Source organism: Sus scrofa, chromosome 11 (assembly GCF_054392235.1).
Source record: "Sus scrofa isolate SSC_HxYL_T2T_F1_AM1 chromosome 11, Sscrofa_HxYL_maternal_Yorkshire_Landrace_v2.0, whole genome shotgun sequence".
Taxonomy (NCBI): domain Eukaryota; kingdom Metazoa; phylum Chordata; class Mammalia; order Artiodactyla; family Suidae; genus Sus; species Sus scrofa.
In genome coordinates this window covers 78,749,776-78,768,446 of record NC_139393.1, presented here as the reverse complement: position 1 = coordinate 78,768,446, position 18,671 = coordinate 78,749,776, and the positions used below count along the sequence as shown (strand labels likewise).

Genomic DNA, 18,671 nt, shown 5'->3' with positions numbered 1-18,671 from the left:
CCCTGAGAAACGCATAGACTTTCTCATAAAAGACCCAGCTGCACCAGAGAAGGAAAGAGAAAATACGAGTAAAAGTAAGAAAGGCCCGAGAAAGCTGCAAGCAGCCCAGTGAGCATATAGGATCCAGACCAACCTAGAAGGTACAGGTGGAGAAATGGGGAGGAGACTCCTGCATCCCCCCTTTAATAAGAAACTCCCGGGGTTGGGGGCCCCGTGGGGCAGGGTGGGTAGGAGGACACAGGGGACATCCCTGGGCAGGAGCAGGAGCAGCGACGTGGCTTGAAGGGTCACTTGGTGGTCAGAAAACATTGAGGCGAGGTCTGGAACCCCCCAGGAAACGTTGCCAGGGAGCACCTGTGACCCAGTGACGAGTGGGCACGAATGTCCTCAAAGCATCCGGTGCCTGCGACACACGGCTGCCAAACCTGCACACTCAGGCGACGGGGTGGCTTCACCATCCACTTCTCCCCTCGGTGACGCCACCTCACCTTCCCATTCCTAGAAAGGCCAGGCTCATGTCCACTTTACGCCCCAGGGCCTTGCCATGCCTCCCCGCTGGCACCTTGTTTCTGCCTCCACCCCAGCCCTTCAGAAAGGAGCCCCCACCACTGTGCTCACAAGCCCCGCGGCACCCCCACTCTCCACTTTCCTGCTGTAATGCGTGGGTGTCCGGGCCCCTGGGAAGGAAGACGTATTTTGAAAAGAGTCTTTGCCAGTGTGCTTAAGAAGGTGGTGAGAAGACAAAAGCAGATTAGAGGTACGGTGCCACTCTTCAAGGAACGCCCCAGACACTGAGAGGAGAGGAAGGGTCTTCGGAGGGAGCTTGGTCCTGCCCTCACCTGGACTTGCGTGTCTGGCCTCCAGACCTGGGAGGGAGTAACTGTTTTTCAGCCACACAGTTACGTCATTGTCGTCGTCATTGTTGTCGTCATCATCCTCATCCTCATCGTCATCATCCTCATCATCCTCGTCATCATCATCATCGTCATCCTCATCGTCATCCTCGTCATCGTCATCATCGTCATCATCCTCATCATTATCCTCATCCTCGTCATCATCCTCATCCTCGTCATCATCATCGTCATCCTCATCATCGTCATCATCATCCTCATCCTCGTCATCATCATCCTCGTCATCGTCATTGTCATCCTCATCGTCATCATCATCGTCATCATCCTCGTCATCATCATCATCATCATCATCCTCATCATCGTCATCATCATCCTCGTCATCATCATCCTCGTCATCGTCATTGTCATCCTCATCGTCATCATCATCATCGTCATCATCATCCTCATCGTCATCGTCATCCTCATCCTCATCGTCATCATTGTCATCCTCATCGTCGTCATCATCATCGTCATCATCCTCGTCATCATCCTCATTGTTGTCATCATCATCGTCATCGTCGTCATCGTCATCATCCTCATGGTCATCGTCATCATCATCGTCATCATCCTCATCGTTGTCATCATCCTCATCATCATCCTCATCATCGCCGTCATCGTCATCATCCTCATCGTTGTCATCATCGTCATCATCGTCGTCATCCTCCTCCTCCTCCTCCTCCTCAGCTGTCGTCGTGGTAATAAGAGTGGTCAGTAAGAATGTGTTGAAGGAGGAATGAACCTTTCAGGCGTTTCTGTTGGGGGCAGTTCTGTAGGTGGCCTCTGGGTTTTGCTGCTGTGACTCTTACTCCACAGTGGGCACAGGTTGGTCGAGAGAATCCTGTTGCTAACACCTTTACCTACACCTGCCTCTGTCTATGCTGCAGGAAACATCGTGAGTCCTTAGACGTGGTTTAAAAATGCAACTATTCTGAGAAGTTGCCATTCAAGAAATGCCACTGTGATTCAATGTTCCAACAAAGTCAAATCCAGTGTGAAAAATCCTACATGGAAAAAGCTCCTGGAAGTTCCCGTCGTGGCTCTGTGGCGTCCACGAGGATACGGGTTGGATCCCTGGCCCCTCAGTGGATTAAGGATCCGGCGTTGCCGTGAGCTGTGGTGTAGGTGTCAGACACGGCTCAGATCTGGTGTTGCTGTGGCTGTGGCGTAGGCTGGCCGCTGCAGCTCTGGTTCCACCCCTGCCTGGGAACTTCCACGTGCCGCACACGCGGCCCTAAAAAGCCAGAAAACAAACAAAGGGCGCAAAAAGAAAAAAGAAAAACTCCTGGCTTCCCACATGCTAGCACTCCCTGCATACTGTTAGATAGAATCCACCACTCAGCATTTTCTGGTTCAACCTCACCATGTTGATTTGGGCTGCGGCGTATTTAATTTGTGAGCAGAGCCAGCTCGCAGGAGCCGAAGGATGCTCTCTTGATGGCTCATACTTCAAGGGACACTGCCAAGGTTACCAAGTGTCCGCTCCCTGGAACTGAGGACGGGAGAGCGATGGGACAGCTGAGCTGTCGGGTGATAAGCAGAGAGACAGTGTGCAGAGGTACTCAGTCATGTCAGCACAGCCTGCGGTGTCAGGGGACACGCAGCCCTGTCCTCCACAGGCAGGTGAAAAAGGACGGTGAGAAGGCCCGCACTCTCCTTGGGCTGGAAAGGCTCAACTCAGGCCGCACCAAGTGTGTTCCCGCACGAAAGAAACAATAAGAGCTCATTTAATTATGTAGGAAGCTGGACAAGAGAATGGGGTGGGGGGATAATTAAAAGCAGAATAGCACAAGTGGAGCTCATAGCCAGGGTGGGAGAAATAGCTACTCTTCATTTATTTATTTATTTATTTGGGCTGCACCTGTGGCATACAGAAGTTCCTGGGCCAGGGGTTGAACCCATGCCACTGGAGCCACAGCAGTGACAACGCCGGATCCTTAACTGATAGGCCACCAGGGAATGCCCTAGATATCTTACTTTTAGAAGTGAGAAGAACTGACTAAGGGAGGTGGGGAGCATAAAGAGGAGGAGGAAAGTGCCTATAGAATATAAATGGCTGGCATTTGATAGTTGTGACCTAGGGTGACTGGCATGCTGGGCCCTGACTCCTACTTAGCATTCAGGACGCTGAGGTTCGGAGACGTTAAGTGGCTTCCTCAAAGCCACGGAGAGATCCCTGAGTGACTCAGTCGCACGAATTTCCTCTGCATCACACTACAGCCTACACAGCAGTACAAGCAGAACTGTTTGGTCTTTGTGATATGCCTTGGCTCCATTTTCCAAAATAATTCTGACCTTGTGACGAAGAGACATAAAGTTTGCAAACACCCCTTTCCCCTCACGCACACAAAGGCCAACACCTTAAAATAAGCAATTGTCCACACACTTAGAAGCTTGGAAACACCCAGAAAGGGAGCAGTGATGCAGTAAAGAAAATGACCCAGAGGCAGGATTCCTGTATTCAAATCGTAGCCCTGCCTCTGACCGATTAATTATGTGACTTTGAATAAGACACTTAGACATTCCGAGACTCTGCCTCTTCGTCAGATTCACTGGATGTTACTTTTAAGATGGAACAGATACTGTACATAAATAGAGCAACTGGCACCAAGAGGTGTTCAGTAAGGTCAGTGAGCGTTAGTATTGTTGTTGCTGCTGTGTGTTAAGAGAGACAGCCCCCGCCGCAGGCACACGGTGAAGGAGCAAGCTGCAGGCTCAGTGACCTGGACCCTGGGGACACACGGAGACGAAGGACGCTCTTGGGATCCAGGGCCAGGACTGTTGGTGGGAACAGCAAGCAGTGCTGGACAGAAGGGCTCAAATAGGTCAGAGCAGAGCCTGGAGAAGAGCTGAAGGGAGACGTTCATCTTTGGCTCCCCAGGTCCACGTACGTAAGACATGCTGCGCGAGACCACTGGATGCAGACATCTCAGGGTCCGACCTGATAGCTGTTAAATTTATGTGCCTCCTCAATCTCTTACCAAAGCTTTTATGCAATGAGTGGGAAGTCATTTTAAATGAAGACATTTAAAATCTAGCTGGTACCCCCATGGAAAAGGTAATACCTTTGAGTGTATTGGAACTTGGAATCTTTTTTAGTAAAATTCTCTCACTTGAATGTTACGACCAAAAATTAAACTATTCATCAGACCTGGAGCACATGAATGAAAAGTTTAAGCTTTATCGCTCCTCTTCATGTAAAGTTCTTGTCTTGCTCGTTTATCAGCACATTTATTAACACATTTTCTAAGAGACCCAAGTATCGTGGTCCCTGTCATATTAATTGACTAAATTATCCAAGACCTTTGCAGAGATGGTCAGAAGAGCCACCCTGTTGGCTCGGAAGGTCAACGTATATTCAGTAGTTTCAGGTGCTCTCTAAACATTGAATGCATTTCTGTCTTTTTTCCCCCTATTTTAAGTTAAACATGGGCATGGTTAACAAGAAAACTAGTAGAAGAACCCTAAATAAAAACCAATACTCTTTTAAGCCACTTTATTCTACTCCTTGTCCAGCTTCCCTCTCAAGAGCCAATCACTGTTAATTAAGCTTTTACTTCGTATTTTTCTTTGTTATCTTCATAAATGTAAATAATTTTTACACCACTGCGTCTACATAGACATTCTCGACGGGACTCCAGACCACAGAGGCTATGATTAGGTAACTGATAACCCTTCTCATAGTTATTTGCCTTTGCAGTGTTTGAAAGTGGTATTACAAGGTTCTGTCTCCAGTAACTCCACTTTGTAAGCTCAAACAATAAACTTATGCTGCTATTTACTGTTCTCCTGGCCGTGAACACTATCTCTTGAGTACTTAGCCTATAAAACATGGTATTGTTGGTAGAACTTTCATCTCCCTCTTCCCAGCTCCCCACTCCCATCTTCAGTTAACCACAAACGTTCACATTATCAAGTCATTAATGCTGGCTTGAAATGATGGTCACTTTGGAGGTTTGACTGTAGGTTAAGCACAAAGTTCAAGATGAGTAAAGAGTATTTATACTTCCTAGCAAATACTGCTCCTCGAGGGCCACACTAGAGAGAGGTCAACACATTCTCTGACCCAGAGATCCCCCTGGGTCAAATGCCATCTAAGAGTCAGTGCCTTTTTCTGCCAGTGAGTCATCAGGTATTAAATCCGTGTCACGTTTTTCTTTGTGACCTGTTTGACCCATGTCATTCTTAAAACATTTTTCTCTCTATTCTTCCAACATTGGTATTTAGTATTAATTTAGAGATTGGATCATACTTTGGCTCCATGAAGTATTTTTGTTACTTCTTTTATTTCCTTTTCATGGTTTATTTACGTTTGTTCTTTCTGGAATGCTTATTTATCAGACATTGGCCCTTTTATATTGTTCCCTTATGCTTTATTTAAGCTTTCTCTAATATTATGTGTCAAATAGTTTGTTCAGTTTTCTGGGGCTTTACCTCAGTTATTGCCACTAACCTTTCTGTTTATTAACATTTTTAGCAATCGCTTCTAATTTTCAAGAGATCTTTGTGTCCTTGATTATTCATATTTCATAGCATCTTGCACTTATTCTTTAGATTTGACATTTCCTTGATTTCTCTGAGGATAATAATTAGAGGTTTTATAAATTCATGATAATAACAATAATAACATTAAAAATTTTTTTTGGACTCACCCTTAAATTTTCCTGGCTTCCTCCTGAATTTGTTGTCATGTTTATTTGTCTTTGTCTTTTTTTTTTTTTTTTTCCTCCATGCTGGCACTCTTTGGCTGGTGGGTAATTTTTGATTTCCATTTTCTCTATCAGGAATCTCAGTGTGTTTCCTTTCTGGGCTTCTTTTTGAACAGAAGCTCAGTCTGGGGGCTCTTCAAGTGGGTGGGCTTGCAGACTGCGTAGACAGAGAGCCAGTGACATTGGGGAACTCCCTAAAGCTAGTTCAAAGAAGGATCTGTTCTGGGCTCCCCACTTCACATCAGCAACCCTAGTTCTTCCCAGGAAGTTTATCCAGTTTTGGGGGAGAGGCATAAAAGTCCTCTAGATTTTGTCCAAGCGTAACCCTTGAATTGCCGATCCCTTTGTTCTGAGACAGGGAAATTAATGAGGGAGTCGATCCAGGAGAATTGTTTCTTAGATAGAGTTTCAGTTTAACTCCTTTTTCACATCCACCTCACTCCCACCCTTGAAAGCTGGTGGATCCCAAGTCAAGAATTTCTCTTCTCAGTTTTCTGGGCAAATGATCTTCAATTTCCACCACCCACTCTGGGCCAGAGCTTCTTCAATCCATTAATACGTCTTCATCCATCAGTATGTTTTCAGAATGCACAAAATTTTGAAATATACCATCTGTCCATCAGTGTTCTTCCTTCCAGTATCTTTGCTATTTTAAGTCTGTTCCCATTGCTAAGTCTACATTAGGTCTGTAGTGGGTTTTGGAGAAGATGGGGAAAAATATATGGGGAAAGGCAGACCTAGTACTGAGTTCACTGTATCTTACATTAGAAACCCTTTGACTTGTCGAAAAAAGACATTAGTGCTCGAGCAAGAATCCCATCATGATATTGTGCCAATGGTCTCAATCCAGTCTATCTGCCGCTTCTATCTGTTTAAAACAACCATGAAATTAAATGGCATCTAAACTCTAGAATTACACAGTCCAAACATATGGTTCCTTAAATTTAAATTAAATAAATTAAATCTAATCTCAAATTCATTTCCTCAGCCACACACGTCCCGTTTCAGGTGTACCAGACCATGTGTCCTGGACCACAAAGATAGAGAACATTCCCTATGTGGTGTAAGGACAGAGCATCTCTAATGCGAACTCAGAACTCACTGATAAAGAACTAATCATTGGAAGGCAAGGCACACCTGATGGCGCCTGGGAAGGGGCTCTCTCCTCTTCATCCCGGTAACTTTGTAGAAGCATGTCCCTGCCGTGTTTTAGGAAGGAAATCTCTTTCCCACAGTTCCTTTGCTTTCCATCGGGAGCTCAAGGGGTTAATCCTGACTGTATGCATTGACCATATGAATTGATGGCTTGGCCACTGCAGGTGATGAAGAGGTGAGAACTGTGAATGCCTACGGTGCTTCCTGCCGGCAGTGAGTAGGCTCTGAGATGTTTACTCTGTGCAATGAGGCTTACACAAGCGGACGATCTTAAATTACCTCTGAGAACAGCACATGAGCACAGGCAGAGAGAGAAGACGGGATCTGACAAGGACTCTGCTCTGTTTAACTTTACAGTTCATAGGGCATCCATGAGGTGGTGGGAGTGACAGCCCACCGAAACCCCCTGGAATCCATCCCTGAACAACGGACTGTAAACCTTTTAAACAGAACTCTGATAAGGAAGAACTACTTCCATCCTGCCCTAAATTGTTGTGTTTTGTTTTGTTTCGTTTTATCTACTGCGGGGTCTTTTGTGATGAATTGGATACAGTTTCAGAAGTGGAAAGTAAGGGAGAAAGTCAAAGATCTGTATTGATCCAGAGATAGTCCGGGATGACAGGGACAGGCTTATGTGATTTAAGGGAAATGCAGCACCTTGGAGATTTAATGCACTTGGTTTTATGCCTAAGAAGTCGGTACAGGACATAACGCAAAACTAGAAATAAACTGCACACCGAAACGGAGGTAACGCAGAGGTCTGTCAGTGACTCCCTGTGGAACTGTGAGACCCCGGAAACTGCAGGGGACGTGCAGGTCTCCCCGAATGTGTCCCAACGGGAAACTGCAGACACAGTGCCCTCTTTCCTCTCCTCTGGAGCATCCAATGTAGCATTCTTTTTTTTTTTGTTTGTTTCCTTGTTAGGGTCACACCTGCAGCATATGGAAGTTCCCAGGCTAGGGGTCGATTGGGAGTGCAACTGCTGGCCGACACCCCAGCGGCAGCAATGCCGGATCCGAGCTGCATCTGCTCCCTGCCTCCAGTAGCAGCGTCGTATCCGTAACCCACTGAGTGAGGCCAGGGATCGAGCCACATCCTCATGGATACTAGTTGGGTTTTTAACCAGCTGAGCCACAGCGGAAACTCCCCAAGTCATTATTTTTAGATGGTAGAGGCCAAGTTTTTTAAAAAGGATTCCTAGTCTTTAAGGAATGTAGATATCCAAGCTCTCTAAAATCTTGTTTTCTTTTATATTAGCATGGATTTTTAACGGCAAAACCCACACATAGCATTTTTCTTTTTTTTTTTTTTCCTGTAAACTTAATTAGGGCACACTGTTTTGATTTGGGTTTTTGTTGTTTTTAATTTTATGGTCACACCTGTGGCATAGGGAAGTTCCGAGCCACAGCTACAACCTACACCAAAGGGGCAGCAATGTCAGATCCTTTTAACCTGGGTCAAACTTGAGCTTCTGCAGCAAACTGAACTACTGCAGTCAGATTGTTAACCCACTGCACCACAGCAGGAACTCCTGATTTGTATTTTTTCATGAGAGGATAAATGATGACAGGTAATAACACCTTTTTATGCAAAGTGGTCAAGAATTCATAGATATAATATTTAGTATAGACAAACCAAATAATGACATGAAAAAAATCCATATTCAAGTCTGACTTTGAGCTCAGATGGATCAGATTAATTTCGGGAATTTTGATTTCCATTTCCCAGGCGGACCCATACTCATTCATGTCTTATTATCTTTGCTGTATCCATCCATCTGTCCATCCATTAAAGAAAGATGAATTAAGAGCCAGGTACAAGCAGGACACCTCAGTGAAGAGAGTAATGAATCAAACACAGATTGCTGCTCATAAGTTGGTAATTTTGCAGAGATGATAAGACCAAATAACTAGAATCAAGGGCTGCCTTGAATTGCTATTTGAACCAAAGTTTCCAGTTTTCTGTAGAACTTTAGGATGAGGCTAACGACAGTCCTGAGCCCTGACTCCAGCCGTTCCTTCCTTTCTCAGGACTCTGCCAAGCTGGGACCAAAATGGCCACATGTGACCCACTGGGGGAAAACATCCAAGAAACCAAAAATGAGTAGAGGAAGCAGCTCCCCAGGATGGCCCTGTCTGCATTGTCCCTGAATATCTCCCACAGCAAAGCCCCCATCAACTTAAGCAAAGAGGAAAAAGACTTTATTTCCATGCACTTGGATTCTGCAGCTCAGTAGAAAGTAATGCACCCCTGACACTGCTTTGGGAACCCAGCAGTCCCTAAAGGAAGAAGAGTCTGAATAAGGATGGTTCCTCTTGGGTTTGGGCAGGCTCTGCAGCACTGGGGTTTGTGAATGTCCCAAAAAGGGGCCGTGGAAAGGGGGACACGGCTGCTTATCAAATCCAGATGCAATTAATGGGAGAGCTGGGGGCTGGTAGGCGGGGGGAGAGGAGGCTGATTGAGAATTGCGATCCTTGTAATAATAACGTAAGGGAGGGGACTTGTTGAGCCACAAAAACTGCTTCATGTGACTTAGGGTGGCTGAGCCCCCCACCACCAGAGACAGTCACAGAGCCACACTCAGCAAAGCCTAGTCTACGTCCCAAGTGACAGTCTTCTCAGAGACGTCTCCGTGGCGACTCTCAGTATTGGCCACTTTGAGAATTTATCCTAATGCACCCTTCCATCTCCGCTGAAAACACCACTTTCTGCTGTCTTAACACAACCTGAAACCACCAAATAATCGACAATCTGAAAGGATCAGATCATCAATCTCTTTAAAAAGGAATCTACATCCGTAATCAATCCTATCACTTCCTTTCAGTCTCATAGGAAGAGTTATTCCTTTTTATTCCACACCAGCTTGGGAATGCGATGCCCTGACCTTGTTTGTCCTTCTTTGAGAAAACTCCTTCTCACATGGATTTTCAGGTTTTTGTTTTCTTTCTCTAGACTTAATCCCCACAGTTGGTAACAGGTTCTAATATCTACTGTTTTAAAAATCAGCCTTCCTTTAACCTATATCCCTCTCAGGAATCCTTAAGCCTTTTTGTGCCAGGGACTCTGAAATTTGGTGAAGCCTATAGATTCCTTCTTGGAATAATGTTTGTAAATAAATAAGATACTTAGGATTACTCTAGAACCCAGTTACACTGGGTAGAGTTTTTAAAAGATAATAGAAAAATGAGTAACAAAGCAATATATCTGCTTTCTTTGTTTTATTATTTATTTTTTGTGCTAATGAACAAATGGAGTGGTTATTCTAATAACTACCTTAATTTTGAAGGCATGCTGAGCACAAGCAATACTGAACAATAGTTGCAGTAACAGTAATGTGATGTGACAATGTCGGTGTCTGGCTACGCTGGCGTTGCCAGCAATGCTACAGAGCTGGTTACCCAGGTTTCATTATTAAAAGAAATGCTCAATTACAAGTAGAGATTCATACAAAGAAAGATATTCCCATCCAAGTTCCCAGAATTCCATCCTTGAGTTTCTTGGAGGGAACATGAACCTGACCTTGCTCCTCTCTTTTCCATCACAGTTCTTGCTTTTTTATTCTCAGATTGGTTTCTTGCCCTGTTGTGACCTACTTTCTGTCCCGCCACTCTCATGACCCTGCCCTGGGAAAGAGCACCACGGGATCCCAAAGCCCATAAGCCCACAGTCTAATGGTTCCACAGCTTGCTGACCTACCCAGGGAGTCCCACACTGAGGACCATTCTTACACCTGCTGATAAAACACTCCCCTCTGCCCCCACTTCCTCCCCGATTAACTGACTGCTCAACTTTAGGATTTTTAATCATTATAACCACTTGCCTGATTTCTGCTCAGCCTGAATTGTTTAATTTACACATTGCTCTAAAATATTTTCATGCAACACATAAAAATCGCCTATGTCCAAATCATACACCTTTCTGGGATAAAAAGATTTAGATGAACCTGAAAAAGGAAGGGAAACTGCAGGATCCCTAACATGGTAGCATGGTGCAAAGTGCTTGACATATACGATATTTTGTTTCAACCTTCCAACAACCCAGTAAAGTTCCTTCAGAGTGGTGAAGTAACTTCCTCAAAGTCACACAGCCAGTGGGGGTAGAACCAGGATTCAAACCTTGTTTGGCTGAAATTAGGTTTTCTGTATGGAATAGTGGTCCCTCTATCTGAGGCCACCTGGTCCGTCCAGGTGAAGCATGGCTTGGGCAGGGGAGTTGGGTGAGGAGCAGGGTGACAGGATGTAGGGTTCTGATAGTTCTGCTCATCGCTCATCTACGACTGTCCACCATTGCAAAGCCTCCAAAGGGTCTGCTCTCTGGTCACAGGGGCAGCTCATAGCTACCCAGCAGCCCAGGTAAGCCTCTGGGGTTGCCTGACATAAGCCCTAAGGACACATTTTTAGGAAGGGACTTTTGTCAACATGAGCAGGTGAGCTGGGAAGCTCAGCCCACTCCCACCAGAGCCACTCTGTTTACAAAACCGTATTTCTGTCGGGTGATGACTTCAGTTACCTTCGTTCGTTGTTTTTTTTTGTTTGTTTGTTTGTTTGTTTTTTTGTCTTTCTCTCTTTTTCTAGGGCCTCACCTGAGGCATATGGAGGTTCTCAGGCTAGGGGTCGAATTGGAGCTGTAGCCACAAGCCTACACCAGAGCCACAGCAACACCAGATCCGAGCCGTGTCTGTGACCTACACCACAGCTCACAGCAACGCCAGAACCTTAACCCACTGAGCAAGGCCAGGGATCGAACCTGCGACCTCATGGTTCCTAGTCAGATTTGTTAACCACTGCACCACAACAGGAACTCCTGCTTCGTTGATTTTTTTCATTGAAGTCACGGGCTTGGCCCTTCTGTTCTGACTCTGGAACAAGTGAAAAGGTGGCCAAACTGGAGTAAACAGCTAACACTGGTGGGGATTTCAGTTCTCCTTGAGGTCAGCCAGCGTCCAAGTGAGATTTGCAAGGTCCCCTCGCAGCTTCGTCCTTAGGGACCGGTCATCTGCTTCTTGGTTGTTGACAACCCTGTGGAACCCCCTTTCCCAGGAGACAAGATGGGGGGTAGGCAGAGTGCAAGCTGTGGATCGGCCACCCCTGTTTTGAACTGCCTTCTGCTTCGTGGAATTTGCCGCACTATGAAGTCTCTCTGCACTTTAGCTGCTTGTCTATAAAGAGCAATGGATGAAGCCTCCCTCCTAGAGCCACTGGGGGATTAAATAAGGCAACCAACCAGCAGGGCCTATAGCAGTGGCCATGCAGAAGGCAATCGGTCAATCTCTGTTGTTGCTGTCATTTTTCTCATTAGCCACTTGATACCTTTACCGAGTAATTCAGAATGAAGTGAAAATGGTCCTAGGTTCAATATATGTAGACAATATACAAATACAACGTGTGTATCCATTTTCTCTGTACGTAATGCTTAAAGAAAACGAAGTGATTTCCTCATTGACTCACACCCGTGGAACTATTGTAAGACGTATACTGACCTCCGTCGCACTTGCATCTTTTTTTTTCTTTTTTTAAGGCTGAAACTGAAGCATATGGACGCTCCCGGGCTAGGGGTAGAATCAGAGCTGCAGCTGGCGGCCTACGCCGCAGCCACAGCAGTTCGGGGTCCAAGCCACATCTTCAACACCACAGCTCACGGCAACACCGGATCCCCAACCTACTGATCGAAGCCAGGGATCAAACCCAAGTCCTCGTGGATGCCGGTCAGGTTCATTACTGCTGAGCCACAGTGGGAACGTTCCCCCCTTGTTTTTTTTAACACGTGCGTCTTTTTTAGTGCATATTCCGGAAATTCCTCATCTTTTTTCTTCCTTTTTCACATCCCAGCACCAGGCAAAGTTGGACACTCGGTAAATGCTTTTGAGGATACTAATAGGTTTGCCATTTCAAAGTATGGATAATTTGAGCCATAGAAAAGGTTAAAGAGCTTGCTTGGAACCACCGGCTGCTTCCTTTGCAGCTTCTGAGCCAGGCCTCCACCTGCGTTCATCTTTCCCTGTGTCTTCCTCTCTGATCCTTCACAGGTAATTGACAAACAAAGGCATTTCCTTTCTTAACAAAAGATGTGTCTTCCTGACTAAATTAAGGTTTTGGTAACCCAGTTTACTCTCTTAACCCAGCAGAACAAGCAATTGATTTCTTTTCCATTTTCAATCATGCAAACGTTGTCACATTTAATTCTTGCCCTCTGAGTTATTAGATTTCAGTGCTTGTTGCCACATGCTTTATATGCACAAGTCAAGTGTAACCTGAAAGATATTAAAGTGGATTTGCAGTGAAATGGCCCATATCTGGGAAATTTGTCTTATTGCCTCTTAACTCCTCTTTTGTTTAATGTGCTTATTGGTATTTTCCTAGGATCCTGCTGGCAACGGCGTGATGACACGTTTCTGCTGACAGCTCTGAACTTTCAGGCAGAATCTCTGTGAATAAGGTGAGAGGGAGGCTTTAATTAACGCCCTCAGACGGGGAATGAAAACACCGAGCAGGAAGGTTGTGAGATGGATCTGGCTGTCAAAACGAAATGAAATAAAAACCCCAAAGTGTTCTGCCCCAACAAGCAGCCCTGCCTCGTGCTGCTGGGCCCTGACCCTCTCCCAGGCCTGGGCCATGACCCTGGAGTCTGCGGAGAGATGCTTCATTTGGAAGGAATCGATGAAGCAACTTGCCACAGAAATCTCCTACCAAGGGCATCCTTTGCCTCACTCCTCTCTCTGCCCTGAGGACTGCTTTCAAATCCCTGATGATCTCAAATTCCCTAGGAAGGGCTCGAAAATATCCCTCCGTAATTATGCCCCAGTGAGGAACTATCAGCCTGGGAAAGAGGACTCCGAAAGAATCCCTGAAGTCAGGCCTGGCCATTGTGTCTGTTTTTAGAGTTCGATGAGAAATTCATGTTACACTTCAGGAAACCTCTTTGGTAAAGTAGCTTGAACGTCCCAGCCTGAGGCTAGCATTCTCTTTCTTTAGGAAGAGACATATTTCAGAATCGGAATATGACTTTGAACACAGCCTGAGAAATCCAATATCGTACAGCAGGGAGATGTCAGCACTGAGGTTCAAGGACAGCTGACGAGGTAGCACGTTTCGTCACCCCACTCTGTCTGGAGTGATCCCTGCCCTTCTCGCTAATAGACTCACGCTCTTCTCTCCATGTGAAAACAAGTCCCAAGCTTTATCATTTTCAACAAGGATCTGTGGACCACTTAGGATCTGCCAGGCATTGCCTTAGGAACTGGAAATCCAGAGGTTACTTTAAAAGCAAAATCCTTGTCTTCGTAAAAGCAGATGCACCGTATGAACCTCAGCTGCTCCACTGAAGGTGCGCAAAGCAATCTGTACTTATGCAGAAAGGATATGCCCTTGGCTCTGATCTTACTTCTCTGTTCATCTCAGGTTTGCTGTCCGGTCTCACCCTGACTGTAAATTCCTCAAGGGCATGAACCACAGCCTCCTTTGGTCTCTCTTGGTGCCACATATGGAGCCATGTCCACCGTGACCACTCAAAACCCATGACAGGCATCCAGACACTCAGATAACCTCCTAGGTGATGTGCTCTGACACACAGAGAGCATGTGTCGTTGGGCTTGCTGTTTATATTTTTGGAACCTGAGTCAGCGTGCTTGCATAGAATGGCCAAGAAAACAAAGCGAGGGGCCAGGCTGAGACAAGACTGGGAATCTTACTTCCCAAATTCCTGACTTAAAGAAAACAGTGGGGACGAGACAGGAGAGTCTCTCACCCATCAAGAGTGCGTGACTGAGGGTGATCTCAAAAGGTCTCAAGCGATCTGAAATGTTATTGGAAAGAATTACGCCTACACATGATCAGCGCTTTATACCTTGCATTTAGTCATTCATTCAAGAACAAACCTCACTGTGTGGCAGAACCACCAGAATAGGATGCCTGCCTTCAAGGATCTGGGCTCTTTGCTGATTTGATCTTCTAGGATCGCTTCAGGACAGTTTGGCAGCCCCCATCACCCCTGGGGAATAAAGCCTAAGGTTTCCAACTTCAGACTTTGGGATTTAACCGCAAAGCATAGGGTAACATGATGAGCTCTTCCAGCTTCGCTGTATTCATAATAGTGTTCAAAGCATCATCCATCTTAGGGGGCATAAGAGTCAAGGTTGAGCATAAAGGGATTCGTCGTAGGAACTGGCTGACGTCATTGTGGGCATGGGCTAAGCGTGAGTGAAGTTCCCAGGGAAACAGTTGGGAAAGGTGCCAGTGGGCTGGAAGCCCACGGACAAAGGCTGACGCTGGCTGTCCATCTGCAGGCAGCCGTGTAGAAGGATGGTCCAGGGGAAAGGAGAGCACCAGACACCAAGCAGCTGGTCGGCATCTCTGAGCCCGTTTCAATAAACGCCTTGCAACTGATAAAATCAGGCCGCCCAAGTAACCTCCCCTCTGATTAGCAGGAAGTCAACTGATCAGGGACTTTAATTATATCTGCAAAATCCCTTCACGGCAACGCATGCACTGGTCTTCGGCTGAACAACCGGGAAAGATTTGTGTGCTGCAAAACACCCCCTGCCTCACTATCCAGCTCCCAAGAGAATATCACTCCCAGCCCACCCTCCCCTGAACTCAGGAGAAAGAGACACAGGGTCAGTCCCTGTTGAGGTGACTCAGCAAAAAGACATCCCATGAGGTTATCATGAAGCTTAAGGAGATGGTACACATAAAATGCCTGGAGAACACATAGCAGGTGGAACTGCCATTTAGCAGATGAGAAAGTCAAGCTCAGAAAACAGGCAAATAAAGTGACCACCCAAAGGGTGGTCTGTAGGGTTGAAATTGACAGTCTGCTGCTTCTCACCCACAACCCTTTGTTGTTGCCACGGTCACCGCTCCACTGCTTGTGTTCCTCTTCCTGGCTGAGGCAGTCCACAGGAGCGCAAGGCAAAAGTCAGAAGTGAGTACCACTGTCAGGTGGGCAGATGAGAGGTGAGATGTTTGGCCATCCCCAGGGGCTCCCGGGCAGAAAGTCCCCCCAGCCCTAGACTTCAGCATGGGACTGTTAGACCTCTGAGGCCTCAGACACTCTTACGTGGCAGGCTGCATGCTCCAGGCTTCTCCCTCAATAATCCATCACTTCTTTGCGAGCTTCTGCAAAGCTGACTCTAATATAAATCTGTTTTCATTGTGTTGCTTGATCTTCTTTCTAAGCAGATTTCACTTTGGAAATGTTTTGTTACCTCCTTTCAGTTGACTATTTTTAGGCTACAAATTCAAAATTTATGAACCAGCCTTTCAATGATTCAAGACCAAATTTTGCTAGGGAGGTTGGAGTGATTTTTGGGTGGTTAAAAATGAGCAACAAACACTCTTCACCCACTATTCTTACTGAGAAGTAAATAATAATAGACATAAATGCGCACAGAACTCAAACAAACTGTCAACACAAATTAATTCTCCTGTTACACTTTGGCAGGGAAACAGAAGCAGCCATTTGCCTTGTCTAGGTTCAGCCTCCTCCCTAGACATTGTCTCAGAAGTTGCCAGAACACCACTGACACTGGCCACCCATCTTCTCCGTGCTCACATAAGGCTTATAAGACTGAACTTGAAAATACCCACATGCTAAGACGTCAATCAAAATGCTACCCCAAAGTTATGTTATTCAGTGACGCAGCAACAAACTCCTAGTCTTCAAAGCTGCATTGAACCATCTCCAAGTCACCAAATATTGATGAAGCTCCTCTTATGTATCAGAAACTCTTTTTGATGGTGAGATTAGAGCTGAGAACAGGACAAACGGGGTTTCCGCTCGTAGGCTTACTTATATTCTGCAGAAGCTCTAGAGACATTAAACTAGTAAACAAGTATGAGACACTTCACATTTTGGTGCAGGCAGCTAAGAAAAGGAACAAGGTGATCCAATCAAAAGTGATTACGACTCTAGTTGTGACTTAAAAACGGAGAAACCTTTCTCCAATCCAAAGAAGCACTACTGTATATCCTTTGATAGAGAAGATCATTTGTCAGTACTATCAACAATTCTACATTGATGCATTTTGTTCAGAACTTGCATCCCAATGTAATGCTATACATTTCTTAAAATACTTATGCCATCACCAAAAGAAACACAGTGTAAAAGGAATGTTAGCATTTAAAACGAGTAGCTAACACAGTACTTCTCATACACAAAGGAAATAGTATTTAAAAGATAGATGCCTACTTAACAATCCTTGAGGGAAGACTGAATATTTAAAAATCAAGAACAAACCGCATTTTAGCCAAAAGAAGAGATGGGTGAAGAAAACGCCCATGGGTCCAGGTAGATGCAGTCCAGCAGAACTCAGTTAAAATTAGCCAGATTACAAACACTCTGATTTTTTGCATAGGGATGAAGATGCTCTCTGATGGGCTATTTAGAAAAGAGGGCACTTGCATTGTTTCAGAGGCTGATGTGACAGTGACAGATTTATAGCAGATTAAGGAGCTCAATTTTATTTCTTCCTCACATCTACATAATGCTGACCTATTTTTGAAGTCCATGTCCTTAGAAATTTTCTTGTCAGTGGCTACAGGATATTAGCAGTCAAGCTATTTTATAAATGACAAGCTTGACTTTATTTTTTTTCAACCCAGTGTATTAGCCCATTCATCAAAAATACACATAAAAGGCAGTCTCACTAGGCTGTAGAGAAAACATACAGCAGCGTGGGTGCTGAAAAAAAAGTTCAGCTCAGCCAAAATTCAAAATATTAACTCTCAATTTTCTTGGCCACAATTACTTACATCTTTCTCATCTTAAAAAAAAAAAATACCAAGCCTTTGACATCATGTAAACAATTAAGAAAAAAAGTCCCCACAGTATTTCTTCTAGATACGTAAATTGCTTTTGCTGCTTTAAGGTCCAATTTGGGACTGTGGAATGAGGCAACCCGGCAGTATATCCTAACTCATTGAATCTTCTCAAAAGCCCTGCAAAAGAATTACCTTCATCATCATCACCACTATCATCATCGTCCTTCCCAGTCTATAAATTAGAAAGTTCAAGGAATTCATCCAGGTTCGAAGAGCTAATGCAAGGCAGAATGGTGATTTTTAACTACAAGCCTTTTGACTCAAAAGTCCCATGAAAACTCTTGACTCTTCTGCCGAGACCTCCTGAATACTTCATCAACCTGTCTAAAAGCACCTAACTCTCCACTCTCTATTAGAAATCCGTATACAGTGCACGTATGCCTCCCCTCTTAGCTCTGAGTAGAATGCGTGCCTGATGGTTCCTTGCAGTTAGGGGTTTATTTAAAAAAGACGGAATAACTACCACAGTCGCCACCGCTGTAATCAGCCTGAACACTGTCTTCGATCACATTCTGTACCCGGGATCACATGAGGTGTTTTAAATCTTTTTTAAAATTGAAGTCTGGTTGATTTATAAGGCTTTAGGTGTACAGCAAAGTGATTCAGTCATGCTATGCAGGTCCATTCTTTTTCAGAGTCTTTTCCATTACAGGTAGTTGCAAGATACTGAATATAGTTCCCTGTGCTATAGTAGTGCTTTGTTTTCTATCTATTTTTTTATACAAAATAGATGTATATCTATTAATCCCAAATTCTTAATTTATCCCTCCTCCCTCTTCTCTCCTTGGAGTACCATAAGTTGTTGTCTATGTCTGTGAACCTACTTCTATTTTGTAAAAAAGTTCGTTTGTATCATTTTTTAAGATTCCACATGTCAGTGATATCATATGATATTTGCCTTTCTCTGACTTACTTCTAAGTGTTTTAATTCATTTTAAAATATAATCCTCAAGTTAATCCCAAGTAATGTAAATACCAACAGTATTTCTATTCTTTAAATAGGAAAACTGAGGCTGAAGGAAGTTTCTTTTCAAGATAACAGGACAAACACAGGAATAAATTTAGTAGTATTAAGCACATCATATACACATATACACATATT

The 18,671-nt window shown here is 44.8% G+C and overlaps 1 protein-coding gene and 1 long non-coding RNA gene across 4 annotated transcripts in view; one reads left to right on the top strand and one right to left on the bottom strand.

Moving 5' to 3' along the window:
- LOC102167506 (uncharacterized) overlaps positions 1-16,973 on the top strand; it is a 164,808-nt gene extending 147,835 nt beyond the window's left edge. Inside the window, exons 2-3 of the long non-coding RNA XR_014819882.1 lie at positions 13,112-13,187; positions 13,724-16,973. This is a non-coding gene — a long non-coding RNA (uncharacterized LOC102167506). The remainder of the gene's footprint in view (positions 1-13,111; positions 13,188-13,723) is intronic.
- LOC146398708 (uncharacterized) overlaps positions 1-18,671 on the bottom strand; it is a 389,742-nt gene that overhangs the window by 31,591 nt on the left and 339,480 nt on the right. The window contains exon 5 of one of the 3 annotated variants that reach the window (XR_014819881.1): positions 8,044-8,823. The exons of the other annotated variants lie outside the window; for them this stretch is intronic. The gene's annotated coding sequence lies outside the window, so the exon portion shown is untranslated. Of the gene's footprint in view, positions 1-8,043; positions 8,824-18,671 lie in introns of those variants that run through there. 3 annotated transcript variants of the gene reach the window in all.